Below are 13,488 nucleotides of genomic sequence, written 5' to 3'. Positions count from 1 at the left end.
TGTTTTTCTTTTTTTTTTTAGAGGCAGAATCTTGCTCTGTCACCCAGGCTGGAGTGCAATGGCGCAATCATAGCTCTCTGCAGTCTTGACCTCCTGGGCTCAAGCAATCCTCCCACTTCAGCCTCTCAAGTAGCTGGGACTACAGGCTCCAGCTACCACACCCAGGTACTTTTTTTTTTTATTTGTAGAGATGGGATCTCACTATGTAGCCCAGGCTGGTTTCAAACTCCTGGGCTCAAGTGATCCTCCCCCATCAGCCTCCAAAAGTGCTAGGATTACAGGCATGAACCACCGTGCCCCATCTTGTCCTATTCCTTTTTTTTTTGTTTTTGAGACAGAGTCTCACTCTGTCACCTAGGCTGCAGTGCAATGGCACCATCTCGGCTCACTGCAACCTCCGCCTCCCAGGTTCAAGCGATTTTCATGTCTCAGCCTTTCAAGTAGCTGGGACTACAGGTATGAGCCACCATGTCCAGCTTTTTTTTTTTTTTTTTTTTGTATTTTTAGTAGAAGCGGGATTTTGCCATGTTGGCCAGGCTGGTCTCGAACTCCTAACCTCAAGTGATTTGCGCCCCCACCTCCCGCCCCTCGGCCTCCCAAAGTGTTGGGATTATAGGCGTGAGCCACCGTGCCTGGCCTCATTTTTTTTTTTTTTAATTAACCATTTGTCCCCTGCCCTTCTTCATATAGGTATATCTGGATCTCTCTGAAAGGATTTTGCAGACACCATGCCTCTTTATCCCTAAAAACATCCATGTATATTTCTTGAGAACAAAGGCATTTATCTTACACATTACATTTATCAAAATTCAGAGGTGTAACATTGATACAGAACTATTATCCAATCCACAGTTCAGATTCGAATTTTGCCACCCACTAATGTAATTTATCTCTCTTTTTTTTTTTTTCCTGGTCTTTGAGCCATTCCTCAATCGCACATTGCAGTTACTTGCCATCTCTCTCAAATCTCCTTTGTTCTGAAACATTTTCTTAGCCTTTGTCTTTTGCATTTTTTTTTTTTTCGAGACAGAGGCTTGCTCTGTCACCCAGGCTGGAGTGCAGTGGCTTGACCACTGCAGCCTCAAACTCCCTGGCTCAAGTGATTCTCCTTCCTTAGCCTCCTGCGTAGCTGGGACGAAGGCATGTGCTACCACACCTGGCTAATTTTTAATTTCTTTGTAGAGACAAAGAGTCTCGCTGTGTTGCCCAGACTGGTCTTGGACCCTTGGCCTCAAGCAGTCCTCCCTTTTCAGCCTCCCACAGTGTTGGGATTACAGGTGTGAGCCACTGCACCTGGTAGTCTTTTGATATTTGTTAAGAGTACGGGATAATTCATTTATATTGATGTCTCTTGATTTGGTTTAATGTTTCCTCATAGTTGGATTTAGGGTTTGAAAATCTGGCAGAAAAATCACAGAATTGATGTGTCCTACTTAGGGAATCATTGCAGCAGGGAGTCCATGATGGCTACTCATTATTGATGATGTTATTTTTCTTTTTATTTTTTTATTTTCTGAGACACAGTCTCCTTTTGTTGCCCAGGCTGACACAATCGTAGCTCGCTGCGACCTCAAACTCATAGACTCATGCAATCCTCCTGCCTAGGCCTCTCAAAGCTTGAGATTTTGAGAACAAAGACATTTTCTCTTACACGTTACATTTATCAAAATTCAGAGATGTAACATTGATACAGAACTATGATCCAATTCACAGTTCAGATTTGAATTTTGCCACCCACTAATATAATTTATCTCTTTTTTTTTTCTGGCCTTTGATCCAATCCTGGACAATGCATTGCAATTAGATCATTATGTTTGCATGAGGCATGAGTCACCACACCCAACCTATTTTGATTTTTAAATAAGGTTGTTTTGCTGGTTTTATCCACTATACAGATATTACCCCTTTGGAATTAATAAGTAATTTATGGGGAGATACTTTGAGACTATTTGAAGACCTTGTTCCTCATGAACTTTTCACTCATTAGTCTAATATTCATTCATTGAACAGTCTTACCTGAACAATGATTACTATGGCAGTTGCAGAATGGTGATTTTTCTAAGTCCTTCACTCCTTTTTAATTTTTTAGTTGTTAGTTTAGATATACTTTGATGAATAGAAATGTTTAAGTATAATGTCAAATTTAAAAGATTTTCCTTTATAGGCAATGCATTTAGTCTATTCTAAAAGATTTTAAGTTTGCCATTCATATTTAATTCTTTTGTCTAGCTGAGTTGAGTTTTGTTTATGGCATGAACTGTGGGTTCTGTTTCATTTTACTTTCCACATATGGATATCCAAATGTCTCAGCACCTGTCATTTGATAAGTCTGCTTTTTTCTCGTGGATTAACTTTTTTTTTTCCTCCAAATAGTCAACTGTGTTTTTTGGATTAAAAGTATAATAATTCAGCTGGGTATGGTGAGTCATGCCTGTAATTCCAGCACTTTGGGAGGCTGAGGCAGGTGGATCACTTGAGGCCAGGAGTTTGAGTCCAGCCTGGGCAGCATGGCAAAACCTGTTTCCACTAAAAATACAAAAATTAGCCAGGCATGGTGGTGCACACCTGTAATTCCAGCTACTTAGGAGGCTGAAGAATGAGAATTGCTTGAACCCTGGAGGCAGAGTTTGCAGTGAGCCGAGATCACACCACTGCACTCCAGCCTGGGCCACAGAGCGAGACTCTGTCCCAAATAATAATAATAAAAAAATAATAATTCACTGAAAATCATTTCCCCCAAAAGTAACCTGTACTATTCTGCCAATAGCACCAATTTTTGAATTTCATGGGTTTTTTTTGTTGTTGTTGTTTATTTTTTGTTTGTTTTTTTGTGAGAGCTTCTCTCTGCCATCCAGGGTAGAGTGCAGTGGTTTGACCATAGCTCACTGTAAATTCGAACTACTGGGCTCAAGTAATTCTCTTGCCTTAGTCTCCCTGGTAGCTGGGACTACAGGCGTGTGCCAACATGCCTGGCTAATTTTTTTTTTTTTGTATTTTTTTTTTTTTAGCAACAGGGGTCTTGCTATGTTGCCTAGGTTGATCTTGAACTCCTAGACTCAAGCAATCCCCCAACTTCAGCCTCCCAAAGTGCTGGGATTACAAGCTTGAGCTGCCACTCTTGGCACTTCTTAAAATGTTAAAGGGGTTAAAAAAAAAAAAAAAAGCAAAGAAGAAGAATAGTTCATGGAATGTGAAATATTTCCTATTTAGCCCTTTACAGAAAAAGTTTACTGACCTTTTCTCTAAATTATTTTTCAGCCATTCCAGTTTGATAAATGACTAGCTGAACATTTACCAAAAGTTTGTGTTTTTTTAAACTATATTTTTTGATGGTTTAATCAGATGGGATGATTTTGTTTTTAGAAGATTTTTGGCTGGGCGCGGTGGCTCATGCCTGTAATCCCAGCACTTTGGGAGGCCGAGGCGGGCGGATCACAAGGTCAGGAGATCGAGACCACGGTGAAACCCCGTCTCTACTAAAAATACAAAAAATTAGCCGGGCGCGGTTGTGGGCGCCTGTAGTCCCAGCTACTCGGGAGGCTGAGGCAGGAGAATGGCGTGAACCCGGGAGGCGGAGCTTGCAGTGAGCTGAGATCCGGCCACTGCACTCCAGCCTGGGCGACAGAGTGAGACTCCTTCTCAGCAGTCTTTTAAAGAATGTTCAGCAAGTATGATGACTTAAGCCTGTCATCCTAGCACTTTGGGAAGATGAGGTGAGAGGATCGCTTGAGCTCAGGAGTTCAAGACCAGCCTTGGCAACATAGGGAGACCCCCATTTCTACCAAAAATTTAAAAATCAGCAGGGCGTGGTGGTGTGCACCTGTAGTCACAGCTACTTGGGAGGTCAAGGTGAGAGGATCACTTGAGCCCAGGAAGTTCAGATTGCCGTGAGCTATGATCTTGCCACTCCACTCTAGCCTGGGAGACAGAGCAAGACCTTGTTTTGTTTTGTTTTGTTTTCAGACAGAGTTTCCCTCTGTTGCCCAGGCTGGAGTGCAGTGGCGTGATCTTGGCTCACTGCAACCTCTGCCTCCCAGGTTCAAACAATTCTCCTGCCTCAGCCTCCTGAGTAGCTGGGATTACATGCATGAGCCACCACGCCCAGCTAATTTTTGTATTTTTAGTAGACATGTGGTTTCACCATGTTAGCCAGGCTGGTCTCGAACTCCTGACCTCAAGTGATCTGCCTACTTGGCCTCCCAAAGTGCTGGGATTACAGGCATGAGTCACTGTGCCAGGCCTAAATGAGACCCTGTCTCCTAAAAGAAAAAAAAATCAATGTGTAGAAATGTAATAAATTAAGTCATCATATGAATAGATTTTCTGAAAATTGATGTGAAAAATCCATTGTTTTCACACTGTTCATTTAATTCAAAACTCATTCAATTTGCAAAATTTAGAAGTTTGACAATACTGTGTGTGAGAGTTGGAGACTAGACCAATTGTTTCCCAAAGTGATTATTCCAATATACATCCCATCATTGGTGGGGGATGTATCCCAATGATGGGATGTATATTGGAACTATCACTTTGAGAAAAAATTTGGCATTTTCTAGCAAATTTGAACACTCCTATACTCTATGTAATTTCATTCTTGCTTATATATCCATGGTAAAATTTAACTCTAGCAACTTTAAGCATTCCTTTACCCTATGAATCAGTAATTCTATTCTTGGCTCTATACCGGAGGTAAAATTTAACTGTACTTGAACAAGAATTCATGGAAGCTGTCTTTTTAAGAGGAAAATCTGGAAAGCTGGTCATGGTGACACATACTTATAGTCCCAGCTACTCAGAAGGCTGATGCAGGAAGATTGCGTGAGCCCAGGAGGTCACCACTGCACTCCAGCCTGGGCGCCCAGAGTGTGACCCTGTCTCAAAAAAACACAAAAAAACCCCCAAAAAAGTAAACAAACAAACGAACAAACAAAAACAAAAACAAAAACAAACAAACAAAAAAAGGCAGGACACGGTAGCTTGTGCCTGTCTCATCCCAAAGTGTAATTGTAATCCCAGCATTTTGGGATGCCAAGGCAGGAGGAGGATTACTTGAGCTCAGGAGTTCGACATTAGTCTGGGCAACATGGTGAAATCCCATCTCTACAAAAAAGACAAAAATTAGCCAGGCGTGATGGTGCATGCCTGTAGTCCCAGCTACTTGGGAGGCTGAAGTGGGATGATTGCTTGAGCCCAGAAGACTGAAGGTGCAGTGAACTATGATAATGCCACTGCACTCTAGTCTGGTGCCAGGGTGATACCTTGTCTCAAAAAAAAAAAAAAAAAAAAAAATGCTGGAAACAACCGAAACACCCATCAACAAGAAAAGATCGTCGTCTCTCCAGATAATGGAGTATCATACAGCAGTGAAATAAATAAATGAAATATAGCTACATGTAGTAACATGGTGGTGAAATCTTTTTAGCTTATCTGGGTCAACAAAGCAAGTATCCAAAGATGACATAACTTTTTAATGAATTTCAGAGACACATAAAACTGAACAATACATTATTTAGCTAGGCATACATCTTTTTAATTTAATTTTTGTATTTTTTTAGAGACAGAGTCTCGCTCTGTTGCCCTGGATTCAATCTTCCTGACTCAGCCTCCTGAGTAGCTAGGACCACACTCAGTTAATTAATTCTTTTTTTTTTTTTTTTTTAAGACAGGGGGCTCACTATGTTGCCCAGAATGGTCTTGAACTCCTGGTCTCAGGGGATCCTCCCCTCTTGGCTTCTGGAAGTGCTGGGATTACAATCAAGAGCCATGGCACTTAGACCTTAATACTTCTTTAAAAGGGTGACTAAACAACACAAAATTCAGGGGCTGGGCACAGTGGCTCACACCTGTAATCCCAGCACTTTGGGAGGCTGAGGCAGGCGAATCTCTAGAGGTCAGGAGTTTGAGACCAGCCTGGCCAATATAGTGAAACCCTGTCTCTACTGAAAATACAAAAATTATTGGGGTGTGGCGGCGCTTGCCTGTAATCCCAGCTACTCCGGAGACTGAGGCACAGGAGAATCACTTGAACCTGGGAGGCAGAGGTTGCAGTGAGCTGAGATTGTATTACTGTGCTCCAGCCTGGGCAACAGAGTGAGACTCTGTATCAACAACAACAACAACAAAAACAAAAGGCTGGGCGCCGTGGCTCATGCCTGTAATCCCAGCACTTTGGGAAGCCGAAGTGGGCAGATCACCTGAGGTCGGGAGTTCAAGACCAGCCTGACCAACATGGAGAAACCCCGTCTCTACTAAAAATACAAAATTAGCCCGGCGTGGTGGCGCGTGCCTGCAATCCCAGCTACTCGGGAAGCTGAGGCAGGAGAATCACTTGAACCTGGGAGGTGGAGGTTGTAGTGAGTTGAGATCGTGCCACCGCACTCCAGCCTGGGCAACAAGAGTGAAACTATGTCTCAAAAACAAACAAACAAACCAACCAAAAAAAAAAATCAAAATTCAGGCCAGCGATTACCTCTGAGATGGAAAGATGAGATAGTAGGAAGCCACCCACCCCTCCACGTCCGCTCCCAGAGATGTGAGTTGTCGGTAATGATGTTGTTCTTGGGTGAGTGGGTTCACAAGTGTTCCTTATTTTACCATAAATAAATAAAGAAAAAATAATTAAACTAACAGAGAGTCATGCCTAGGGCAATGATGATGAGGTGTTATGACATTGGGATTATGATTCATTTATTTATGTTTTCCTGAGTTTCCTTCTCTCTCCCCACTGCCCCGACTGCCAGCAAAGCATCTTGTAAGCATTCAGACAGAGAAATGTAGTTCCTTTCAAAGAGGCAAGAATTAGGCTAGCTCCCTAAATCTAGTTAAGATTAGATTAGTCTAATTAGATTAATCTAGATTAATTAATCTTGACTAATCTAGTTATGTACGGTTATGGCATTAGCTGGTGGTGTTTGTGTGTGTGTGTGTGGGGTGTGTGTGTGTGGGTGTGTGTGTGTGTGTGTGTGTGTGTGTTTTGAGACAGGGTCTTGCTGTGTTGCCCAGGATGGAGTACAGTGGCACAACCACAGCTTTCTGTAGCCTCAACCTCCTCAGCTCGAGCAATCCTCCTGCCTCAGCTTCCTGTGTAGCTGGGACCACAGGCACATGCTACCACTCCTGGCTAATTTTTAAATTTTTTGTAGGGATGGGGTCTCACTATATTGCCCAGGCTGGTCTCAAACTCCTGGGCTCAAGCGATCCTCCTGCCTCTCCCTTCCAAAGTGCTGGGATTCCAGGCCTGAGCCACTACGCCTGGCAGTATTAGCTGTTTTTTTTCACTTAATGCCATAACCATAAATAAAACTAATTTTTTGCTTCTACTTTAATAAGTTGGTTCTAGTTTCCTTGCGTTGGGATCAGACCAGGGACTTGGTCATCAGACTTCACGTGACGTGGGGGCCTGGAGTGAGGTATGTCATCGGTGACCTTCCATTATCTCATGTCTCCTAGCTTCACTCCACCCCATCAAAGTGGGACTCAGAGACCAGGAATGCTCTGGAGAGGTGGAGCCTCATAAAAGCGTCCGGCGTGTGGCCATTACATGTAGACAGGCACGCCAGGCTTGCTTTTTCTAGGAATTCAAGGCTTTAAGTAAACATGAAGGAGGGGCAGAACTGGGAGTGTTACTTGTGCCAGAGCCAAGGCAAAGCAAAAGAACCTCCGAGAAGCTGCTTGGCTCTTGGGTGAATGTGATCTACTCATTCATTCTTCCAAATATGAAATATGTCATGAGTGCCATTGTGTGACAAGCCCTGAGAGGGAACCAGGCAATTTGTGGTGATCAAATCAAAGCCCCTGCCTGTAGGGAGTTTTCAATAAGTAAAGGGAGTCGTGTCATTTTAGACACTGGGCTTGAATCCTGGCTCCAACACTTGCTGTGTGACCTTGGGAAAGTTATATACCTTCTCTGGCCCGTGGTTTTCTCCAGGGTTGGTTTCGCTGGCCCTGTGTGACTATTCAGAAGGGCTCTGTGCTTCGGTTAAAGCTCTGCTGTCACTGTCTTGACCTTCTTTAGAGCAGTTTAAACCCTGGAGGCCGGGTACAGTGGCTCATGCCTGTAATCCCAGCACTTTGGGAGGCCAAAGTGGGTGGATCACCTGAGGTCTGGAGTTCAAGATCAGCCTGACCAACATGGTGAAACCCCCATCTCTACTAAAAATATAAAAATCAGCCGGGCGTCGTGGCGAGTGCCTGTAATCCCAGCTACTCAGGGGGCTGAGACAGGAGAATCGCGTGAACCTGGGAGGTAGAGGTTGCAGTGAGCTAAGATTGCACCACTGCATTCCAGTCTGGGTGACAGAGAGAGACTCCGTCTCAGAAAAATAAATAAATAAATAAATTAAACACGTTTTTATTTTACTCTGAGTCCCTCAAATTATGTAGTTGGTCTTGGTTTCTTGATTTGTGAAACAGGCCTAAATTAGTTCCTTCCTAGAAATAAAGTAGAATAGTCCCTAGTTTCTAGAAATAGTCCCTTCCTAGAAACAAAGTAGAATGTTGATTGCCAGAGACTGGCAGTGAGGGGTGGGGAAGAACGAAATGGGGAAATGGTGTTCAAAAAATACAGAGTTTCGGTTTTGCAAGACAAGGAAGTCCTAGAGATCTGCTGCACAACAATGTGAATATACTTAATACTACTGAACTGTGCACTTAAAAATGGGTGCGAGAATAAGTTTTATGTTATGCGTAAAAAAAAGGGTATGAAAGATAACAAAAATACCTTCCTCATACAGCTGTTTTTGTTTGGTTTTGTTTTGTTTTTGAGACAAGATCTCATTCTGTCACCCAGGCTAGAGTACTGTGAGGCAACCACAGCTCACTGCAGTCTTGACCTCCTGGGCTCAAGTGATCTTCCCACCTCAGCCTCCCTAGTAGCTGGGACTACAGGCTCATGCCACCATACCCAGCTAATTTTTTTTTTTTTTTTAGTAGAGATGGGATCTCACTATGTTGCCCACGCTGGTTTCAAACTCCTGAGTTCAAGCTATCCTCCCACCTGTGCTGGGATTACAGACATGAGCCACCATGCTCAGTCCCTCATAGAGCTGTTAAGGCAATTGAATGACCGTGCCTGGTATACAAGCACCACTTAGGTGCTGTTTGGGAAATAAATTCACGTGGTATGTTTCTCTGAAGTGCTTCCAACTTGGTAAACTCGACACCAACAAAACAACAACTGCTTGCATTTACCATGCATTTTCTATTCACCATACCCTGAACCAAACACTTTTGACTGCATTGAATTTTTAAATCCTCCCAACAACACTGTGAATCCATCCCAATAGTATCCCCATGTGCTAGATGAGACAATGAAGTTCAGAGAGTTGAGGTCACACGTTTGAGGTCACACAGGAGCCATCATTTAAAAGGGATGTGAGCTGGACGCGGTGGCTCATGCCTGTAATACCACTGTTTTGGGATGCTGAGGTCAGGAGATTCTTTGACACCAGTTCAAGACCAGTCTGGGCAATAAGGTGGGATGCTGTCTCTACGAAAAAAAAAAAAAAAAAGTAAAAAACTAAACCAGAGGCCAGGCACAGTGGCTCACACCGTAATCCTAGCACTTTGGGAAGCCAAAGTGCTTGAGCCCAGGAGTTTGAGACCAGCCTGGGCAACAGTGAGACCCCGTTCCTACAAAAAAACCACAAAAATTAGCTGGATGGGTTGGTGCATGTCTGTAGTCCCAGCTACTTGGGAGGCTGAGGTGGGAGGATCGCTTGAGCCCAGGAGGTGGAGGTTGCAATAAGCTATCTCGCCACTGCACTCTAGCCTGGGTGACAGAGTGAGACTCTAAAACAAACACCAAACAAACAAACAAACAAAACAACATCAAAACCTGCAAGCAAATGGGATGTGTCTTGCTGGGGAGAGCAGTGCCTCCCCCCTCCACTGACTCCATTTTACTCCATGTGGCTAACATTTCCCATGGAGAAGGGACCCCTTGTCTCCAGCTACCAGGAGCAGAGCTGGCCCTCTGTAAACAGACCAACATATGCCCTTGCAACAGCGAGTCTCCTATTATCTTTGTTTTTATCTTGTCTCTGCTTTGAGATAAACTTGCCTGCCTCACCTGTGTCTTCCCTAAGCTCGTGGCAGGGGTTGGGGAATTATTTGTGAGGCCCCAGAATGACTCTTGATAAGTGGTTCTGTCTGGCTTCTGCAGCAGCGACGAGCTTGATAGATTAAAGCAGAGCGCTGGCCTGGAATCTCCCCTCGCACTGCTGAGCCTCCCTGGAAGAAGCCACATGGGGAAGCCTTTGCTTACCTAGGTCAGACTTTGTGAGTGATGCTGCCGGCAAACATCTGCCCCGCCCTCCTCTTCCCGACTCTGCAACCGGGGTTGCTGGTCCTATAGGCCTGGTGCTGTACTATAGGCTTAACAGGTACTATCTCACTTATCCTCATGATGAGCCAGTGGAGGAGGCCTCATTCTTCTCCCTGTTTCACAGAGGAAGAAACCCGGGGCTCACAGAGGAAAGCCTCAGGTTATATACCCCAGAGGTGGGTCCAGGGCCCCCACTAATCGTGATGGAGTCAGGGTTCAAACTCAGGGAGTGAGCTCGCCCTCCCTGTTAGGTGCTCCCAGTGGTGTCTGTCACACCAGCGCCCATCTCAGGCACAGTAAGTCCTCGCTGAATGTCATTAACAGGTTATTGGAAATTGTGACTTTAAGTGAAACAACACATTACAAAACCAATTTTACCATAGGTTTACTGATATTAACAAGAGTTAAATTCCTATGGCATATTTCTGGTCACAAAAACATCACCAAACTTCTAAATAAAGACCAACACACTTCTCATATTAAACATTGAAATGAATGTGAGCTATACGTACTTTTTTTTTTTTTTTTGAGAGGGAGTCTCGCTCTGTCGTCCGGGCTGGAGTGCAGTGGCGCGATCTCGGCTCACTGCAAGCTCCGCCTCCCGGGTTCACGCCATTCTCCTGCCTCAGCCTCCCGAGTAGCTGGGACTACAGGCGCCCGCCACCACGCCCAGCTAGTTTTTTGTATTTTTTAGTAGAGACGGGGTTTCACCGGGTTAGCCAGGATGGTCTCGATCTCCTGACCTTGTGATTCGCCAGTCTCGGCCTCCCAAAGTGCTGGGATTACAGGCTTGAGCCACCGCGCCCGGCCGCTATACGTACTTTTAAGAAAGATTAAGAAAAACATGTAAGATTGTTATTTTCCTGTTTATTCCAGTTCAGGGTCTCGGGTGGCCTGAGCCTGTACTGGCAGCCCAGGGTGCGTGATGTGACCCCATCCCGGCAAGACACATTCCATCACGAGGCACACTCACAGACACACTCACTCACACTGGGATGTAGACGCCCCCATTCCCCGAACAGGCACAGCTTTGCAATGTCAGAGGAAACCTAGTGAGGTAACCCATGCAGATGCGGGCAGAATGTGCGAATTCCAGCTAGTGGCCCCAGCTAGCAATTGAGTTATGGTGAAACCACCCATGTTGAATGAAACAATGTATCATTCAAGGGCCCTCTTTTTTTTTTTTTTTTTTACTTTTTTGAGATGGAGTCTCCCTCTGTCGCCCAGGCTGGAGTGCAGTGGCGTGATCTGAGCTCACTGCAGCCTCCGCTTCCCAGGTTCAAGCGATTCTCCTGCCTTAGCCTCCCGAATAGCTGGGATTACAGGCGCACACCACCACGCCCGGCTAATTTTTGTATTTTTAGTAGAGACTGGGTTTCACCATGTTGGCCAGGCTGGTCTGGAGCTCCTGACCTCAGGCGATCTGCCCACCTCGGTCTCCCAAAGTGCTGGGATTATAGGCGTGAGCCACTGTGCCTCGTCAACAACAGCTTTAGGATGCAGTAAGTGCTGGGAAGACAATAAAGCAGGGTAGTGAGATGGAGAGTGATGGGGAGGCAGAGAGCGAGGGTGACTTAATATTGGGTGGTCAGAAAAGGCCTCCGTGAAGAGGTGACATTTGACTTGACATTTGATTGACAAGAAAGCTGTGGGAAGTTCTAGGGAAAAAACTTTCTTGGTAGGGTGAACAGCAAGTGCTGAGGCCCTGAGGTTTGATCAAAAGAAACTTAGGCAGGCACAGTGGCTCACACCTGTAATCCCAGCACTTTGGGAGGCTGAGGTGGAAGGATCACTTGAGCTCAGGAGTTTGAGGCCAGCCTGGGCAACATAGTGAGACCCCATCTCTATAAAATAAAAACTGCCTGGGCACGGTGGCTCATGCTTGTAATCCCAGCACTTTGGGAGGCCGAGGCGGGCAGATCATGAGGTCAGGAAATTGAGACCATCCTGGCTAACACAGTGAAAGCTGTCTCTACTAAAAATACAAAAAAATTTAGCTGGGCGTGGTGGCAGGCGCCTATAGTCTCAGCTACTTGGGAGGCTGAGGCAGGAGAATGGCATGAACCTGGGAGGTGGAGCTTGCAGTGAGCTGAGATTTGCCACTGCACTCCAGCTTGGGCGACAGAGTGAGACTCCATCTCAAAAAACAAAACAAAACAAAACTAAACTAAACTAAAAAATTAACTGAGCGCGTTAGTGCTTGCCTGTAGTCCCAGCTACTTGGGAGGCTGAGGTGGGAGGATCTCTTGAGCCCCGGAGGTCGAGGCTCCGATGAGCTTTGATCATGCCTCTGCATTCCAGCCTGGGTGACAGAGTAAGACTCTGCTTCTAAAAAAAGGGGACGGGGAGGGGAGAGTCAAAAGGCCAATGTGGCTGAATGAAGTGTGGTTACTGGGGTTGGGGTTGTGGGGAGTGGTAGGGCTTAGGCCTGACAGGTGAGCAGGGGTCAGAGAGTGTAGGATCATAAAAGCCGTGTGAATGAATTTAGATTTGAGAAGGGAATGTTCTAGAAGGGTATGAGAACTGAAGACATTCCCATTTTAATGTTCAGGATTCTCAGTATGGTTGTTACCATGGGTTCCTAAGTCCTTCAAGTTACAACTGAACTGTAATTATCATCAAGAGCATCCTGGGAGGTTCCAGGAACTTGCAGGGGCTCAGGAGAGCGTGGGGTTGCCAGGTGTGGTTTATTTAGAAGATAGAGATTGGGTGACATACACCATGGCTCATAGCATCTTTGCCAGAGGCCATATGACCAGAGTTACAGCTTCAGCCAGGCGGGTAAGGATGATCCAATGGGCAGCCGTTTCTTGCCAAAGCTCCTGGAGCCTGTTCCACCTGTTGCTCAGGCTGGTGACATAGATCTATCAGGAATGGGTCAGAGGCTACCCTAATAATCCAGGCCTGCAGCTTGGTTGAGAGCCAAGAAGAGGCTGACAGCGGCAGTCCTCCCCTGTGAATCAGGAAAAGGGAGACCAGGAGGTACGGACGTTCATATTTCAGCACTGACTCAATGCCAAGGCGTGGAGATTTTTCCAAATACAGAGGTTGGAGATTCTGATTCAGCAGGTCTTTGAAGGAAGCCCAGGTGATTCTGATGCAGACCCAGGATGAAAAAGCACCACACTCGGCTGGGCGTGGTAGCACACATGACTGTAGTCCCA

This window comes from Macaca fascicularis, chromosome 20 (assembly GCF_037993035.2).
Source record: "Macaca fascicularis isolate 582-1 chromosome 20, T2T-MFA8v1.1".
NCBI lineage: Eukaryota > Metazoa > Chordata > Mammalia > Primates > Cercopithecidae > Macaca > Macaca fascicularis.
Note: the sequence above shows the minus strand (reverse complement) of the source record.